The 18,781-nt window shown below is 41.5% G+C and overlaps 1 protein-coding gene and 1 non-coding gene across 5 annotated transcripts in view; one reads left to right on the top strand and one right to left on the bottom strand.

Annotated features, from left to right (window-relative positions):
* The window catches only part of Phf24 (PHD finger protein 24), a 169,286-nt gene that overhangs the window by 92,364 nt on the left and 58,141 nt on the right, over positions 1–18,781 (bottom strand). The window lies entirely within an intron of this gene.
* On the top strand, positions 17,300–17,405 carry LOC150065575 (U6 spliceosomal RNA). Its single transcript, XR_016535086.1, has one exon. It is a non-coding gene; the product is annotated as a U6 spliceosomal RNA (small nuclear RNA).

Here is an 18,781-nt window from a genome sequence, read left to right as displayed (position 1 = left end):
GTCTTTCTTGTGGGGTCTTCCACCTCCTCCTTGCCTTTCCCCCATATATCAATGATTGGTTCTGCACCTTGTTTTGCCCCTGGCCCCCTTGCAGCCTTTCCCTTGACCTTTTCCTCCCCACCCTTCCTTTTCCCTCCCCTGCATCCTCTGCACCCCCTGCATGCCTTCATCTGGTGCAGGCAGGCAGTATGCGCTCCCACCAATAATCTCTCTTTTGCCGGAACCATTAGCAGTCTCCTTTTGGCTGAACCTTACAAGATCGGCTTCTGGAAACTGGTGGCCCATGTCTGTAATCTTAGCTACTCAGGAGGCTGAGATCTGAGGATTGTGGTTCAAAGCCAGCCTGGGCAAGAAAGTTATGAGACTCATCTCCAACTCACCCAAGAAAAGCTAGAAGCAAAGATGGGATGCAAGTAGTAGAACACTTGCTTTGAGCAAAAGAAGCCTAAGGAGAGCACCCAGGCCTGAATTCAAGCCCCAGCACAAGAGAGAGAGGAGAGGGGAGAGAAGAATAGAAGAGAGGAGAGGAGAGGAGAGGACAGGAGAAGAAGAGAGGAGAGGAGAGGAGAGGAGAAGAGAGGAGAGGAGAGGACAGGAGAGGAGGAGAGGAGAGGTTTATGACTGCAGGGAATCAGAAGATAATAAGCTAAATCTTCCTTTGGTACTATCTGTAGGGACAGTCTCAGGATCCCCACCTAAGAAAATTAATATTTTGTGTAATTTCGTTTTCTAGACTATAGGTAAATATGTGACTTGGCTCTAATAAGTAGAATATGGCAAAGATGGGCAGTCACTACATTTTGGAATTTTGATAGTTTTCATGCCACATTTCTTTTGGATGAATATATAAATAAGTAGTAGTACACAACAGGAGAATTCTTAAGTCATATGGAGATTTAAACTTTTAAAAATTAATTTATTGTTACTATAAAGGTAACATGCAGATTCTTGTACAAGTACATGAGTCAGGCAATGAGTACATTTCCTACAGTGTCTTCTTTTCCCTCACTCTCTCCCACTCCCTCCCTCTCATCTCCACCCACAAGTTGTGTAGTACTGTTTATTCGGTGTCCAACGAGCTCCACCGATGTGGAGCTCAAATTCTGTACTCTCCCCCAACACTTTCCCAAAGACATATACTTGATTACACCATCCATAAAGAAGACCAAATCACCAAAAAATTAAAATTAAGAAATATTAGCCAGGTGCAGTGGCTCACACCTGTAATCCTAGCTACTCAGGAGGCTGCGATCTGAGGATCACTCACTGTTCAGAGCCAGCTCAGGCACTAAAGAATGTGAGACTCTTATCTCCAATTAACCATAGAAAATGGGAAGTGGGGCTATGGCTCAAGGGGTAGGGCAGTAGCTAGAATCCTGTTTTGAGGTCTTTGCTTCCCTTTGAACTGATATTAGTGCAGGGTAACACAGTGATCTACTTTTAGTTTTCTGTATATGAATACCCAGTTTTCCCAACACCAACTATTGAGACAATTTTTTTTCCATTGTATATCTTGGGCTCCCCCCTTATCAAGTATCAGATAACAGTTAGTGTGTGGTTTTATTTCTGGATCTTCTAATCTGTTCCTCTAATCTTTGGGCCTAGGTCCCCCATTCCCCCCACAACATCAATCTGTTTTTTTGTTTTGCTTTGCCAGTCCTGGGGCTTAAACCCAGGGCCTGAGCCCTGTCCTTGAACTTTCCTCAAGGCTAGTGTTCTACCACTTGAGCCACAGCACTCCTTTCGACTTCTTCTATGCATATGGTACCCGGGAATCACACCCAGGTCTTTGTGCATACTAGGCAAACACTCTACCACTAGACCTTGAGCTCTTCAGCTCAAGGCTACCATCTAACCCCTGGGCCTGGGTGTTGTCCTTGAGCTTTTCAGCTCAAGGCTACCACCCTATCCTTGAGCCAAACCCCACTTCCCATTTTCTAGGGTTTAATTGGAGATAAACGTCTCAGGTCCTTTTGTGCTCGGATGGGCTTTGAACCTTGATCCTCAGATCTCAGCCTCCTGAGTAGCTAGGATTACAGTTGTGAGCCACAGTGCCAAGCCACATTACTTTTTTAGCCTAGAATTGCTTTGGGTACTCTAGGTCTTTTGTTGTTACATACGAATTTTCAATTTATTTTGTCTATCTCTGTAAAGAATGCCACTAGGATTTTTATGGGAATTTTATTGACTGTGTATCATTTTCACAATATTAATTCCACCTATCTATGAACACAGAAGGTCTTCCTATTTCCTGGTGTCCTTTTTCCCTTCTTTCTTCAGATTTTTAGTTTTCACTATAAAGATCTTTTACATCTTTGGTTTATTTCTATGTAACTGGATTATATTTGTTTAGTTCACCTTCAGCAGTTTTTATGTCTCTAGAAATTTGTCCATTTCTATTAGGTTTTGCTTCTTATTTGAGTATATGTTTTGAAAGTATTCCTTTATAACTGTTTTCATTTCTTGGATGTTGTAGTATTTCCTGTGACATCTCTAATTTTATTGATTGAAATATCATCTCATCGTCTTGCTAGTGGTCTGTCAATTTTATCGATTTTTTTCAAAGAACCAAGTTTTGGGCTTTTTTTGCATTGATTTTTTGTATAATATTTTTCTCTCTGTTTCATTAATATATGCCCTAATCTTTGCTCTCTTTCTCTATCTAGTAGTTTTGAGTTAGGGCTGTTCTTATTTTTCTGCAGTGTTATTGCATCATTAGGTTATTTACTTGAGCCATCTCTTTTTTTTTCTTTCTTTTGCCAGTCCTGGGGCTTGAACTCAGAGCCTAGGCACTGTCCTTGGGCTTTCCTCAAGGCTAGAGTTCTATCCTTGAGCCACAGCACCACTTCCAACTTTTCTATGTATGTGGTACAGAGGAATTGAACCCCGATCTTCGTGCATGCTAGGCAAGCACTCTACCACTAGGCCAAACTCCCAGCCCTGTCTCTGTTTTCTTTATGTGTGTGCTTAGAGCTATAAACTTTTCTGTCAGCCTGCTTTTTCTGTATCCCAGAGGTTCTGTTGTGATGTGTTTTCACTTTCATTGGATTGTAAGAACTTTCTCATTTCCTCCTTTATTTCTTGAGTGAGCCCTGTGTTATTCGGTCTGCATGTGTGAGTGTTTTCTACAATAGGTTTATTGTTGAGAACTAGTTTGATTCTACTGTGATCAGATATGAATTATCTTAATTCTCTTGTATTTGTGTGTCCTATGATATGATCAGCTTGGGAGAATGTTCCATAGACTGTTGTGAAAAATGTGAATTGGATTGCTGTTGGGTGGAATACTCTGTAGATAGCTGTTATGTTCATGTGGGTTTTAGATGTTATTTCATTTGGAGGCTTCTTTGCTCACCTTTTGTTTGGTTGACCTGTCCTTTGGTGAGAATTATTAGGTTGTGGTCTATCATGTTGGGGTCTATCATGTTTTGTAAGTCCAAAAGTGTTTGTTTAATGTGCTCCATTATCGTATATTGACCACTGTGATTGCCTCTTCATGGATAATTCCTATGAAATGAATTTCCTTTTCTCTTCATACTGACTTTAATGAAAAATCTTTTTTGTCAGATACCAATATGACTACTGCTGCCTTCTTGCAAGATGCATTTGCATGAAATTTCTTTTGCCAGCCCTTCGCTTGGAACTTGTTTTCATCTTTGACTGTGAGATGGGTTTCTTGGAGACAACAAATGGACAAATCTCCTTTGTTGATACACCCTGCTGCTCTGCATCTTTTTCTTGGGGAATTGAATCTGTTAATGTTTAAGTTTACTATGGAGAGAAGTGTCATGTTTCCAGCCATTTTCTTGATTTTCTATAATTCACCTCTTCCTGTGCCTACTAAGCTACTCTAGCAATTTTTTTTTCTAATAAGTTTCCTTAACTTTGACTGTTTTCTTCAGATTGTATGCTTCCTTTTAGTATCCTTTGTAATGCTGGCTTGGTATTCACACATTCCTTTAATTATTGTTTTCCATTGTGAATGATAGCTTCTTTGTGTATATCAGTTTGGATTGGCAGTTGTTGATTTTTAGGGCTTGAATTATACAATTCAAGACTCTCCTTGCATTGGGAGTTTGTCTGGTGAAATCTGCAATGATTGTGATCTTTCCATTAGAATATAGTTCTTTGTTTGATTTTTGCTGCATTTAAAATTAATTTCTTGAGTTTTGTTTTGTCTGTCATGGGGCTTGAACTCAAGACTTGGATGTTATCCTTGAACTCTTTTGCTCAAGGATAGCACTTTACCACTTTGAACCCCAGTACCACTTCTAGTTTTTGAGTGGTTTTCAACTTGGGCTGGCTTCAAACTGAGATCCTCAGATTTCAGCTTCCCAAGTAGTAGGGTTGCAGGCATGCACCACCAGTGCCTGGCCAATTCCTTTTTTCTGAGTCTAGAGTTTTCACTGCAATGTATCGAAGTATTTCTTCTTAGATTCTGTCTATTAGGGGTTCTATACCCCTCTATCAAGTAAGTATGATTTTTTTTTCTCTTGAGACTGGGGAAAATTTCTGTAACTATTTTGTTGAATATGTTTTTCAATATCTTTCATTCTGGATTCTTCTCCCTTATCTTTTTTGACTATGCATAAATTTGATCTCTTGGCTGAATATGCCAATTCTTGGATTTCCCTTTGGTTTGTTCTGAGTGTTTTTCCGTGCCTTTTGTTGTTATTTATTCTGATTCCTCTGTTTTATTCTCAACTTCTAATACCCAATTTTCTATTTGTTTATTCTATTTTGTGCTTTCAACTGCAGTTTGCAATAGGGAAATTGAATCATTCATGCTTCAAAGCTCTTTGTTGAAGTCAGCTCTCAGGGAGTTAATGAGGTGTGCAGCTTTTCTGTCTCTCCATATCTTTTTGGGCAACTTGCATATTCTTTGCCATTTCTTCCTTGCATTCTTCTATTTAGTTATGAATATTCTCTTTTATCAGGCAAGTTTTTCATCAACACTTCAATGGTCCTTTTGTCCTCGACCTCTTCTTCACTCACTAGGGTCCTTCCCTGGATTGTAATTGGCTTTTGGATTTGGTTTGTTGTCTTGACTGTTTGTAACTTTCATTATAGTTTACACATTTGGTTCAGGAATTGCTGGGATTGTATAGGTTTTTGTGTATTAAGTTCAGTAGTGGTGGAGGGTGGAGTGTGATTCACTGGATGGATCTCCGTCAGACTTGGCATTTGGCAACTTTCAGCTCTAGTTGCTGGACACAGTATAATGTGTCCTGGTTGGTGTAGGGCTCTGTGGCATGTGGGACGGTCTGCTTTCCTGACCTGGGTTTAGATCCAGTGGTGGCACACAGCTGCCTAATGTTTTCTACCGGTTCTATGGGGTAGGCGGGCTTCTACTAGTCAGAGCCAGGAGGTCATCTGGACCCAAACCCTGCAGTGGCGTTTACTTTCATAGAGGCTGGGAGCTGCACTCCCACATCCAGAACTGTTCCCACTATGTGTTAAGGGGAAGTTGTCCCTGCCCAAGTCCTGACTGGGGAGAGGCATGAGCCTTGGAGGGGTGAGCTCCGGTCCCAGGAGTGGCTGCTGGGGGGGGGGGGCGTTTAGGGGTGCGCTCAGGTGTCTGGGACACCTGAGAGTCTTGGAGGAGGCGGGTTCCTGCAGGTCAGCGCCAGGGAGCCATCCACACAGTTCTAGACTGGCGCACACTCTCTGTTTGGGGTGGGTCTGGGTTTAGGCCTCTGGGACCGGGCAGAAGGAGAACCTGGGAGTGGGTGGGCGCCCAGAGTGGTGTGAGGAGATTGTCCTCTTAGAAAGTCAGGTGGCTGCTTTTTGTTGGTGGTGGTGTTTTCTGCTGGCAGCCAGGGCTGTGGGGATTCAGGGTCTCAGCGTGGAAATATAGACAGGCTGGTCCTGCCATTTGCTCTCCTGTTAGTCTTTCTCATATTTTATTTTCAGGAATTTTTTTAGTTCTCTTTCAAATGATACAAAACCAACTCAAGAGAAAAGGGATTTATGGGTTTATATAATGGGAAGTAGGGACATCCAGGGGCAGAACCAAATAAAGTACATTTGCAAATGTCATTTCTTTTCTTTCTATTCTTTTTTTTTTTTTTTTTGTCGGTTGTGGGGTTTGAACTCAGGACCTGGGCGCTGTCCCTGAGCTCTTCAGCTCAAAGCTACCACCCTACCACTTGAGCCACAGCGCCACTTCTGGTTTTCTGGTAGTTAATTGGAGACAAGAGTCTCACAGACTTTTTGTGCCTGGGCTGGCTTTGAACCTCCATACTCAGATCTCTACCTCCTGAGTAGATAGGATTGCAGGCATGAGCCACCATGCCCAGCTTGCAAATATCATTTCTTTCTAACTTTTTCTACAGTCCTTTTCACTCCTAATGAATTTTGCCAACATGGGAGAGAAAGGTAAGTTCTGGATTATGTCATCTCAATTTAGTGGCCCCAGGAAGGGATTAAAAAAAAAGAAAAAAAACCTTCTTTCTCTTTTAGTCTCTCTCTCAGTTAATTTCTCTTTCAACCTATAAATCTATGGGATTTCTTCCAGAAGTTATGTAAATTATGTGCTTTTTTAAGCTTAGGAGAGTTTTATCAAGATAGAACATACTAACACTTTCAACTATATATGATGTTCTTTCCTAGCCCTAAAATGTATATTTTAGTACTTGAAATGGTCTTCTACAAGCAGTTAATCCTTGATAAGCAAAGAAAGAGTATAAAACATGCAAGTTTCCATTGGGAATAGCATTCTGGCTACCTCTCTTCCCAAGTGGCTTCTTCAAGGAAAGCACTTAGAGTATTAGTCTCATGAGGTTGCTAGCCCTCTCTCTTTCTTCTACCCATAGCTGCCTCATGCTGCCAAGATGCTGGATTTCAGAGGAAACATCCATTTTCACACTCCATCTCTTTGCTTTTCTCTGACCTAACACTGGCCTGTTTTGGGGATTTGTTGTTGGTTTGATTTGGGGCCAGGGTCTCACTCAGTTTCCCTCAGCCTTGCTCAGCTTCTAACAGAATCAGAATATGCTGCACCTAGGATGTCAATGAGCTGTTGTTTTGTTTGCTTATTTTTAGAATTCAGCAATTAATGACTTCCCACTAAAGAAGTTTTAACACTTCTATGTATACCCAAAAGGTATTCATCTGGAATATAGTCAATGTTCTAAAGAGCCTCTCTTCTCTTCAATTTTTCCTAGGGTATTTTTGGCAGGAGGTATTTAAAATCAATACTGATAATTGTCACCTCCTGGAAGGTAGATTTTGATTGGCAGGCTGAATTTGCTCCAAAAATTTCCAGGGCTTCTTCTGTAGCCTGTAGCATGGGGATGCAGTTATGCCTTCCTTCATGGTTTGTGCTTTAAAAAAATCGCAAATGAGCTTAGTTGTCTCCCTGCGAGGGTGTGGGATATGTATATCCCCTGTGACACAGTTTGAAGAAAGCACAGTGAGAGTGGCATGAGCAGGAAGGGGAGTGAGTGGGGATCTGCTTGTTCTTGTTGAGTTCTGTTGGCTGTTTGAATTCTGATGGCAGGATTTCTAGAATAAGTTAAGTTTAGTGAAACTCAGTGCCAAAACAGCAAGATTTGTTGTGGGCAGCCACGGATCATAGGGTGAACATTCTTAACATGTAAGAGCCTACAATAGGGGCCGGGAGTTTGGCCTAGTGGTAGAGTGCTTGCCTAGCATGCACCAAGACCCGGGTTCGATTCCTTGGTACCACATACATAGCAAAAAGCCAGAAGTGGTGCTGAGGCTCAAGTGGTAGAGCTCTAGCCTTGAGAAAAGTTCAGGGACAGTGCTCAGGCCCTGAGCTCAAGCCTCACAACTGGCAAAATAAATAATAATAATAATAATAATAATAATAAAATAAATAAATAAAAAAGAGCCTACAATAGAAAGAAGAAAAATCTTTTCCATCCAAGGAGTTCCTTGACTCCTTGAGCAGTTTTTGCACATTTTAGACTAGCCTAATCATTTGACTTCAGGTGGAGTAATTCAAATATTTCTAGTCCAAAAGTAAGTTTCATTTGTGGGAGAACTTGCAGATTTGTAAATACCATCCTCCTTAAATTGTGATGTACAAACTTCTCAGTATTTTTAAAAATTAATACTTGGTTTGTCTTTCTAATTTGAATTTTCCTAATGTAAGTTGTTTACATTAAACTATATTGGCTCTATATTCATCTGTATTTATGCAAAGCAGGATTACATGTAGTAGAGAAAACTCAGGGACAGAAAGAGTAGCAGTGGTTGCCCCTTGGATTCACTGGGGCTGGGAGATGCATGGCATGTAGGGGGCAGTAGTAGGATTTGTGTTAGGGTTTCAATGTGCATGCAAGCGTGCTAACCCATCTGAAGTTCTTTTCATCCTGTAGCTTGTTACTGATCAACCATCTTCCCTTCCATCTGGCTTCCTTTATATTAAATTTAGGATCTCAGAAGTTTTGCCTTATGATTCATAAAACTGGTATTTCACCATAGTTACCTGAGCATTACTAGAGCTCAGAGGAAGGAAAGTTCTTCTCCTGTGTAGGAGAGAATAGGGAGTTCTATTTTAAAGTCTCTCTATTCCTCTCCAGGCCTTTGTGTCCAATTTGGTTAGTAAGTTAGGGATTTGAAAGGCACAGGCTCAGGCAGACCTTTTTTACTCTGCTAATGTCATGTATTAATGTAATGTATTAATAACATAAAACAACTCCACTTTAAGGAAATAAGAACATAGTTTATTCTAAATCAAATATGAATGATCATTCCTGACAACAAAGACCCAAAGAACATTATCCTGAGTGTTCTGCCATAGTACATTTTCTTTCTTGAGGTCTAATCATAGGATCTAAAAAGTTAACTTTTTTGGGGGGGGTGTGGGCGTTCTAGGACCTGAACTCAGCACATGGGCACCGTCCCTGAGCTTTTGTGCTCAAGGCTGGTACTCTTCCACTTGAGCCCCAGCTCTACTCCCAGATTCTTAGTGGTTAATTGGAAATAAGAGTCTCACAGAAAACAGAGACAAAAGATGAACAAATGCAGTGGTGTCACTAAACACTTTGTTGAAAATGAACTACACAACTTGTGGATGGGGAGGGGAGAGGAAAAGTGGGCAAATATGAGTCCCAAAAGAAATGTACTCGTTACCTCACTTCTGTGACTGTATACCATCTTTATAATAGCAAATAAAAAGAAGCAACTCCCAGAGGGTTTAATATTTTTAAAGTGTCTGTAGAAAAATGAATTGTTTTGTAGATGTTTTGCATTTCTATAGCACTGCCTTTTTACAAAGTTTTGTAATCATTTATTAACTCAGCCCTCTTCGCATTCTCACATCCATAAACACAACCTTGGGACAAGGACAGCATTACTAGATATTTTTAACCCATCTATATTGTGATATTAGGCCTTTGATGTTAGCTGGCAAAAAATCATCTTCCATTCTGTAGGCTGTCTTTTTAGCTTATTGGCAACTCCTTTGCCACGCATAAACTTAAATTTGATGCAATTCTACTTACCAAGTCTTTTTTTTTTTAACTTGTTGTGCTTCTAGATCTTTAGTCAGAAATTTCCTGCTGTGCCAAGGAGTTCTAATGTTTCTCATCCTCTTTTCTGTATTAACTTCGTGGTTCCAGGTCTTACATTGAGGTCTTTGCTCCATTTTGAACTGGTGCTGGGGGAAGGTGAGACATGATGGGCTAGTTTCAATTTTCTGCATATGGATATCCAGTTCTCCCAGCACCATCTGTTGAAAAGGCTCTCTTCCATCCTCTGATTTTAGGGCCTTCATTGAATATTAATTGGCTAGAGGTCTGTGGGTTTATTTCTGTTCAGTTGGTCCTCAGGCCTGCTTTGGTGCCAGTAACGAACATTTTTTATTACTCTAGCTCTACAGTAGAGTTTGAAGTTTGACATTGTCATACCTCCAGCACTACTTTCCCTTCTAAGGATTGCTTATGCTATTACCAATCTACTGTGATTCCATATGAATTTTTGTTGCTTTCTCTATCTCATTGAAGTATGATGTTGGGATTTTGATGGTTGTTGCATTGATACATGGAGTAGCTGAATCTCTGGTTCTAAGTTTATTCTTTGTTCGAGGGCTTTCTGACAATTGCCAACATCATCTTCCTTAGAGAGTTTGAAAATTGTGTAGATATTGATTGGGAGCCTTAGATGATGAGACATATTAGTACCTGTTTTTCTAGGGATATCCTTCCCTCTACTTCTTACAATAACCAAATTAAGAACACTCAAATTGGCAACCCCAATATGTTTATATTTGTATTTTCTCTCTATCGGTCAACTTAGAACTTAGTCTATAACAGGAATGCATCTTTCTTTTTATTTTGTGGGTCATGGGGCTTAGACTCTGGACCTGGGTTCTGTCCCTAAGCTCTTCAGCTCAAGGCTACTGCCCTACCCTTGAGCCAAGCCCCATGTCCCATTTTCTAGAGGTTAATTGGAGATAAGAGTCTCAGGTCCTTTTGTACCCGGGCTGACTTTGAACCTTGATCCTCAGATCTCAGCCTTCTGAGCAGCTAGGATTACAGGCATGAGCCACCTAGCCCAGCTAAAAAAGGACAAAGATTTTTTTTTTAACACATCATCTAATTCAATGACTTTCCAACAGTCAGTGGCTAGGAAAGAGACACAGGCTTCAGCTTGATGGGCCTGCTCACCTTTAGCACAACAAAAGAGTCACCATGGAAAGTCAATGTGTTTATAAATACATAGATGTGGTCATCAAGCAGGCAGGCTATTACAGAAAGGTAGGGAAATCTCCACTGTAAGATTCAGATGCTATCATATTCTTAGTTTTGGGGTTGGTAGAAGTGGTTTATCAGGCTTAGTTGTACATTCTAAGAGTTTTGTCTAAAGGTCAAAGACAATAAATAGTAAATAGCTAGCGAATGGAGCTAAACATAGCCCAAGATAACTATAGATCTGGATCTATAACATTCCTGCTCAGCACAGTCACAATATTCTACTCAGCCAAGGTCAAGTAGTCTGCAAAATCTTTAATACAGATGCAGCTTCTGAGAATCCATCAGTATTCAACCTCTGCTGGCCATCTGGGAGTAGAAAATGGGGGGTGGGGAGGTTTCCAGCAACTGAAAGGAAGGGGCGACAGCTTCTCAGTGGGTCTGAGGAAGAGGGATATTAAGTTATTTATTGACATGGGATGATTAAAGTCCCTTAGTGAATATTGAGAGACAGCTGCACACAGAGAATAGAGGTAGTGATTAGAAAAATTAATTAATGCTTTTGTAGACATTTTGCATTTCTATAGCACTCTGTATTTACAAAGAATTTTGTAATCACTTATTAACTCTGCCCCCTCCACATACACACATACACAAACACAGCCCTGTGACAAGGGCAGCATTACTAAATATGTTTTTCTTTGTCTTCCTCAGAGAAACAAGACTGCTGTGGCCACATAATAGGATTGAGGGTATATTATCCTCCTTGCAGCTCTTTTCCTCACTGTGTGCTTTGAGAATCCAAATAATGAGAACTGAATACTATCTTACTCTGTAATTTTACTACGAAGAGTAGCACATGAAGATGGTTCAGTGCTTGACTAAACAGACTATGTTAATGTGATGACTTGAATTTTCCTCCCAAATTTCACCTGTTGGAAACTTAATCTCTAAATTCACACATAAATGATATTTGGAGGTGGAAACTTTTTAGGGCATAACGGCTCCCCTTTGTGATGGATTCATCCATTTGGGATTAATGGATTATCAAGAGAATAGCTTTGTTATAGAAACATGCTGTCTCTGGAAGACCCTCTTGATGCTAAGAAGATGCCAGCACCAGCCTTCAGAGAAACAAAATAAACCTCTGCTCTTTATAAATCATCCTGCTTCAAGTTTGCTATATTAGGGCTGGGAGTTTGGCCTAGTTGCAACGTGCTTGCCTAGCGTGCAAGAAAACCTGCATTCAATTCCTCAGTATCACATATAAAGAAAATGCCGGTAGTGGTGCTGTGGCTCAAGTGGTAGAGCGCTAGCCTTGAGAAAGCCCAAGAATAGTGCTCAGGCCATACATTTGAGCCCCAGGACTGGCAAAAAAAAAGGAAAATATCCATAATTTCACTACTCATATTACTACCCTGTAATCACTTTAGTGTATACTTGTACATAGTTTATTGTCAGTCCCTGTGAAATTCAGCACTGTCTAGCTTAGACTATTGAGATTACAAAGCCAGGCACCAGTGGCTCATGCCTGTCATCTTAGCTATTCAGAAGGTTGAGATCTGAGAATCAAGCTTCAAAGCCAGTCGAGCCAGGAAAATCTGAGACTCATTTCTAATCAACCATCAAAAAGCTGAAAATGGAGCTGTGCTTTAAGTGGTAGAGTGCTTACTTTGAGTAACTAAAAAGCTCAAAGATAGTGCCCAGGCCCTGAGTTCAAGCTTCAGGACACACACATACACACACACACACACACACACACACACACACACACACACACACACACACACACACACACTACTGAGATTGCAGACCAAATTAAGAAAAAACCAATCATGATAATCATTGACTCTGGAATTTTATGTCATTGGATCTCAGAGAAATAAGATACCAGAAGCCTTCCCATTTGTCCTCTATAGAAGCTCAGGGCTGAAAGAGACATACCTGTCCTGTCTTTGGCCCTCTTACAACATCCCTGCTGCCCCAGAATGGGAACAAAGGGCTCTGTTTCCTGAGGTTTGAGCCCAGCATGGAGTTGGAGATAGCACAGCAGGATGGCTTCAGAGCAGGAACATAGCACATGGCACACTGCCCCTCCTTCGCCTACATGCTGCTTTGAAGGGACAAGGTAAATGGGGTGCTATGATCTGAATATTTGTTCTTCCAAAATTCAAAATTCTCCAGTGTGGAGGCATTGAGAAATGAGGTCTTTGGGAGATAATTAGGTCATGAGGACTTAGATCTCATAAATGAAAAAAGCTACAGAAGAGTCCCAAAGGCAGCTTTTCCTCTGTGACGTGAGTCTTACAGCATCAAGTGCCCGCTGAGCAAACTGAGGCCTCACCCAGCACCCGATATGTGGGCACTTTGATCTTGCACTGTCTAGTCTCCAGAACTGTAAGCAATTGATTTTTGTTGTTTTGAAAGTACCCATCCCAGAAGACCATGGGACACAGACACTACAGGAGAAGGAGGTTTACTAGAGGAGCTGACTAGGCTATCTCCCTCAATGGAGAGGGAGCGATATGGCACCTGTCCCTATTCAGGGTCATCCTTATAACATTTGGGCTAAAGACAGAAGGTACTGTGCTTGAAATGTTTACCATCTCTTATTCCTTACCCTTACAGGGTTTCTGACAGAAGTTCAGAAATGTCCTCACTGAATAAAGCATGCATCCAGAATCCTGCAGGGTCAAGTATTCAGAATAAAGAGCTGGCAGCTTTGCAGGCCGTGGTAACTTCCATAACAGTATAAAGAAACAGACTAGAAAGAAGCAAAAGAGCCCCAAATATATTTTCCTAAAGATAAGGGACATTTATTCCTAGTATTTTTGAAGATTTTGAGTAATCAGATGACTTGTATTGTAGAATCTTGCCTTTATGGAACGGACTAGCTGGACAAAGAATCTTTCAGATAGAGTCAATGATATGAAGAACTGGCTTAGATGAGCTTTTTCAATTTTATAATTTCAATGGTAACTTAACACCAAAGGTCATAAACTTGATTTGGTGTCTGCAGGGTAAGAACTAAACTGGGCAACTGCATTCCAACTGGAAATATCTAGACAAGAACTCAGCCAGGGAAGATAATGGCAGGAGCTGGGGGTGGGGAGGTTCTTAGCTTTGTAGAACTCAAAATTAACTTGTCTTAAAGATTAAAAAGAAGACTACTATGTAGTTCAGGCAGAAAAGCTTATTGGTTGCGACTGATTATAATATGGTTGAGATTGATTACATAGGGACAGGGTGGGAAGGAGGTGTGGCTACAGCCAATATGGAAGAGACCTTAGAGGAAGAGGAAGTGACCTCAGAACATGAGAACAAGGAAGTGTGACCCAGGCAGATGAGGACATGACCTCAGAGCCCAGGGACTTTTCACTGCCCCCAAGTGAGCTAGTTACCTGGGTTACAGATGCTGGGGGGACTTCTAGGGAAAGGGCAGCATGTACACAGAGGAAGAACAAAGGGAAGGGCCACAGAGTGCCCAGGTCACTCCCTGAAATAACAAGTCAAGGCCTGAGAAACCTGCACACACAGTGGGCTCCTCTCGGCTGCTGTGGATTTCATCTCCAGGCTAGGATCAAGCTCCCAAAACCATTTACGAAAATGACCAACGTTTTTTTTTTTCTTCTCTTTTTCTATGTGGAAATACTCATTTCACTTGCAAAGGAGAACACCAAAATGTCATTTTTTATGATGATGATGTTACACCAGAAATGTAGGAGTGTGAAATTTGTAATGGTATAGACAAATTTAGTATGAAATGCAAATATCACAGCAAGAGTAGGCTGGATGTCTAACTCTTAGTTGAGTTCTCTGAAAGGGTTCTTATGGCCGGCTAGTTTCAGCTGAGTTACCCGGCCCTAGTATTAGGCACTAGAGTAGAAGAGCAAGATTGATCTGGGAGCAACTTAAACTTTATAAAACTTCCCTGCTTTCCTCATGAGGCTGTTTATGGTTTTGAACATTTATAGTAGCAGATTCTCTCTCCATAGTCTGGTACTTGACAGTGAATCTAATAGCTGTTACTTAGGGTAACATCAACTACTGCTTATGTAGACCATGACAGACTGAAGACATTTGATAACCTGCAAACGTGATTGCGTTAAGCCTCTGTTGACGCAATGAATCCTCCAGTGAATCCCAGGACCAATACAAATAAAGGCTTATAATTAATTGCTTTGTTCATTTTATTCCTTCATTTTCCACACTTGTTTGTTGGCTAATAGGCCCAGTATAAACTGAGATAAAGCAGTGAAGAAAGCACATAAAGGAGTCCCAGAATCCTTAGATCCTACAATCTTGTGGTAGAGTTGACATGGCAATTTTAACATATTGCATTCAGCTATGTTTTATCTTAGGTTGGGGAGTGGCTCAAGTGGTAGAGCACCTGCTAAGTGAGTGCAAAGCTCTGAGCTCAAACGCCAGTAACACATACACACATGTATGCACATTGACACACACACACACACATTTTTTAAAACCCTAAAATTAAAAAAAAAAAAAAAACTTGTGATTTTCCTTGCCATCTGTTACCAAGTTGAATAAGAAATGTCCCACACATGCTTCTATGTTGAACATTTGGTCCTCAGCTGGGGCACTATTTTGGGAGGTTCTGGAAACTTTAGGAGGTGGATCCTAGCTGGAGAAAGCAGGTCACTGGGGAATGTGTCCTTGTCTTATCCTGTCACCCTGAGCGACTCTCTATCTCTCTCCCTCTCCCTCGCTGCCTCCCTCCTCCTCCCTCCCCCCTTTCCCATTCCCTCTCTCTGCTTCCTGTCTGCCATGAGGTAAAGAAGCTCCTTCACCACATGATTCTGAGCCCTCTGGAACTGTGAACCAAACAAATCCTTTCTTCTTTATGTTTTGTTTTTTGCTTTTCTTCTTGAAGGGTAGCAAAAGTTTATTTAGTAAATCTGGGAAAAGCATAAAGAAACAAGCATTTCTTCACTAGCCCCTCTACCCACCCCAGCACATCCCCACATGAGACTCAGGCTCCTCCATTAAGTTGTTTCAGATCTTTGGTTACAGTGATGCAAAAAGTAACTAACACAATATCCCATCCCGTCATTTTCCCAGTATGAAACAGTTCCCCAGAGCCATTCTACCAATAAAAAAACAAAAAAACTCCCAAGCGCTTTTTTTCCCCCTAGACCTAGGGCTTGTACTCAAGGCCTGAGCTTTATCACTCAAGGCCATTGTTCTACCACTTGAGCCACAGGGCCACTTCTGTCATTTCCTGAGTGGTTCATTGGAAATAAGAGTCTATGGACTTTCTTGCCTGGGCTGGCTTTGAGCCGTGATCCTCAAATTTCAGCCTCCTGAGTCACTGGGATTATAGGAGTGAGCCACCAGTGCCCAGCTAGAGCACAAAGAGACTCAAGGACAGTGCCCAGGCTCTGAGTTTAAGCCCCAGAACTGGCAAGAAAAAAGAAGGAAAGAGGGAAAGAAGAAAGGAAGGAAGGAAGAAAGAGAGAGAGAGAGAGGGGGAGGGAGGGAGGGAGAGAGGAAGGAAGGGAGGGAGGAAAAAAGAAAGAAAATTCTGGTTGTAAAGAAATAGAAATGTGGAACAGATTCTGGATTTTCTTTCTTTTTTTTCTGTCGGTTGTGGGGCTTGAAGTCTGGACCTGGGTGCTGTCCCGAGCACTTCAGCTCAAGGCTACTGCCGTACCCATTGAGCAACGCTGCCACTTCCAGTTTTCAGGTGGTTAATTGGAGATTAAGAGTCTCACAGACTTTAGTGCCCGGGTTGACTTTGAACTGCAATCTTCAGATCTCGGCCTCCTGAGTAGCTAGGATTACAGGCGTGAGCCACTGTGCTCTGCTGGATCCTGGATTTTCTACATGCTGAATTGCTCTGAGTATTTCTGTTAAGAACACACATTTTTATTGTAAAAAATGTAAAAGAAATACTATGGGATTTTAAAAATATTGGGATTGAGTCTCATAAATTAATATATTTTAGACAATAGATGAAACAGCATATTTAGCCAGCAATGAATATGTATCCAATTTTTATAAAACCCAATTCATATGACTTAAGTTGTTCAACAGTCTGTGAAATAGCTTGTCACTATTTTTTTTTTGCCAGTCCTGGGCTTGGGCTCAGGGCCTGAGCACTGCCTTTAGGCTTCCTCAAGGCTAGAGCTCTACCACGTGAGCCTCAGCACCAATTCTGGCTTTTTTCTATGTATATGGTACCAAGGAATCAAACCCGGGTCTTTGTGCATGCTAGACAAGCACTCTACCACTAGGCCAAACTGCCATCCCTGCTTGTCACTATTTTTATTTGGCAAATGATGGAAGATATATAAAAGATGCTCATTGAGGGGCTGGAAGTATGGCATAGTGGTAGAGTGCTTGCCTAACATGCAAGAAGACCCAGGTTCAATTCCTCAGAACCACATACATTGAAAAAGATGGAAGTGGTGCTGTGACTCAAGGGGTAGAGATCTGTCATTGAAAAAGTCCAAGGACAGTGCTCAGGGCCTGAGCTCAAACCCCAGGACTGGCAAAAAAAAAAAAAAGATACACATTGTGAAATATAAAAATAAATAAATTTAAAAACTCAAACATTTGTGAAGTACCCAAAGCATTTTTGCTGAATTTTGCAGGGCACCACATGAAAAAGAATTGATTGTGGTTGCTTCATCTCAATATACTAAGGTGGAAACAATGCAGAGAAGATTAGCATGGCCCATACACAAGAATGACATGCAAATTTGTGAAGCATTCCATATTTTTTCAGCAATACTCTACAACTTGTGGGGAGGCCTAGAGGGAGGGAAAGTTGGAGAAAATCATGGAAGGGGGCAATGATGTACTCACGGGCCGGGAGTTTGGCCTAGTGGTTAAAGTGCTTGCCTAGCACGCATGAAGACCCGGGTTCGATTCCTTGGTACCACATATATAAAAAAAGCCGGAAGTGGTGCTGAGGCTCAAGTGGTAGAGCTCTAGCCTTGAGAAAGTCCAAGGACACTAGAAAATGGGATGTGACACTGTGGCTACAGGGGAGGGTGGTAGCCTTGAGCTGAAAAGCTCAGGAACAGTGCCCAGGCCAAGAGTTCAAGCCTCACGGCCCCCTCCCCCAAAAAAATCTGGATCAAAATTATGGGAATCATCAAATACATATATATTAAGGAATAGCAATGTCCAACACTATCCTAAAAAAATTAAAGTCATAAAATGGAATGGTTAAGACTGAGTTTGAACCATGTATACCTACTTCATTTTATATTGAACCCTGTTCACACCTCTTCGAACTTACTCTATTCTGGTAACTTTTTTTTTTTCGGTCATCATGGGGCTCAAACTAGGAGGCCTGGGCGTTGTCACTGAGCTCTTCAGCTCAAGGCTACTGCCCTACTCTTGAGCCAAGCCTACTTCTGTTTTCTAGAGTTTTCTAGAGGTTAATTGGAGATAAGAGTCTCAGGTCCTTTTGTACCTGGGCTGGCTTTGAACCTTGATCCTCAGATCTCAGCCTCCTGAGTAGCTAGGATTAGAGGCGTGAGCCATAGTACCTGGCTAATCTGGTAACTCTTTACCAAGCAAAAAGTTCACAGTGTTCTTAAAACTATTTCCCCCAAATATACTCTGAGCTGGTAGAAAAGCAACCTTCTCCTCTCTGAAACATGAACTCCTGGTTTAGCACTCCACCGACAAGTTAGGTGTATCCTACCCACACACCTCATATGCACTTTCCCTTGCACACACAAAATCATACAGCGCCCTGCATAAGAAAACCTAATTACAAGGCAGGATGCTTCCACCAGCTGTAGCAGGTCTATTTATAGATCCTCTTCCTTGGAAAATATCTTAAAGATGGAAATGAAATTGTCAGTCCTGCAAGAAAATTATCCATAGAAGCTTCTCTGACACTGACCGGAACATAGAGGAAACAGTAACCAAGCACCTAGCTATTGCTCGTGGGGAGGCAGTGTTCAAAAACCATCGCAAAGGCTGTGGGTGGATAGAAAGTATTTCTGGTCTCAAAGAAAAGGGTTTTGGGGGGAAGTTATTTTTTTAATCGGTCATGGGGCTTGAACTCTGGGCCTGGGCATTGTCCCTCAGCTCTTCAGGTCAAGGCTACTGCTTGACTATTTGAGCCACCGTAGCACTTC

This window comes from Megascapheus bottae, chromosome 3 (assembly GCF_031878675.1).
Source record: "Megascapheus bottae isolate mThoBot1 chromosome 3, mThoBot2.hap1, whole genome shotgun sequence".
NCBI classification, from domain to species: domain Eukaryota; kingdom Metazoa; phylum Chordata; class Mammalia; order Rodentia; family Geomyidae; genus Megascapheus; species Megascapheus bottae.
The sequence above is the reverse complement of the archived record's forward strand: the minus strand, read 5'-3'. Positions and strand labels throughout refer to the sequence as shown.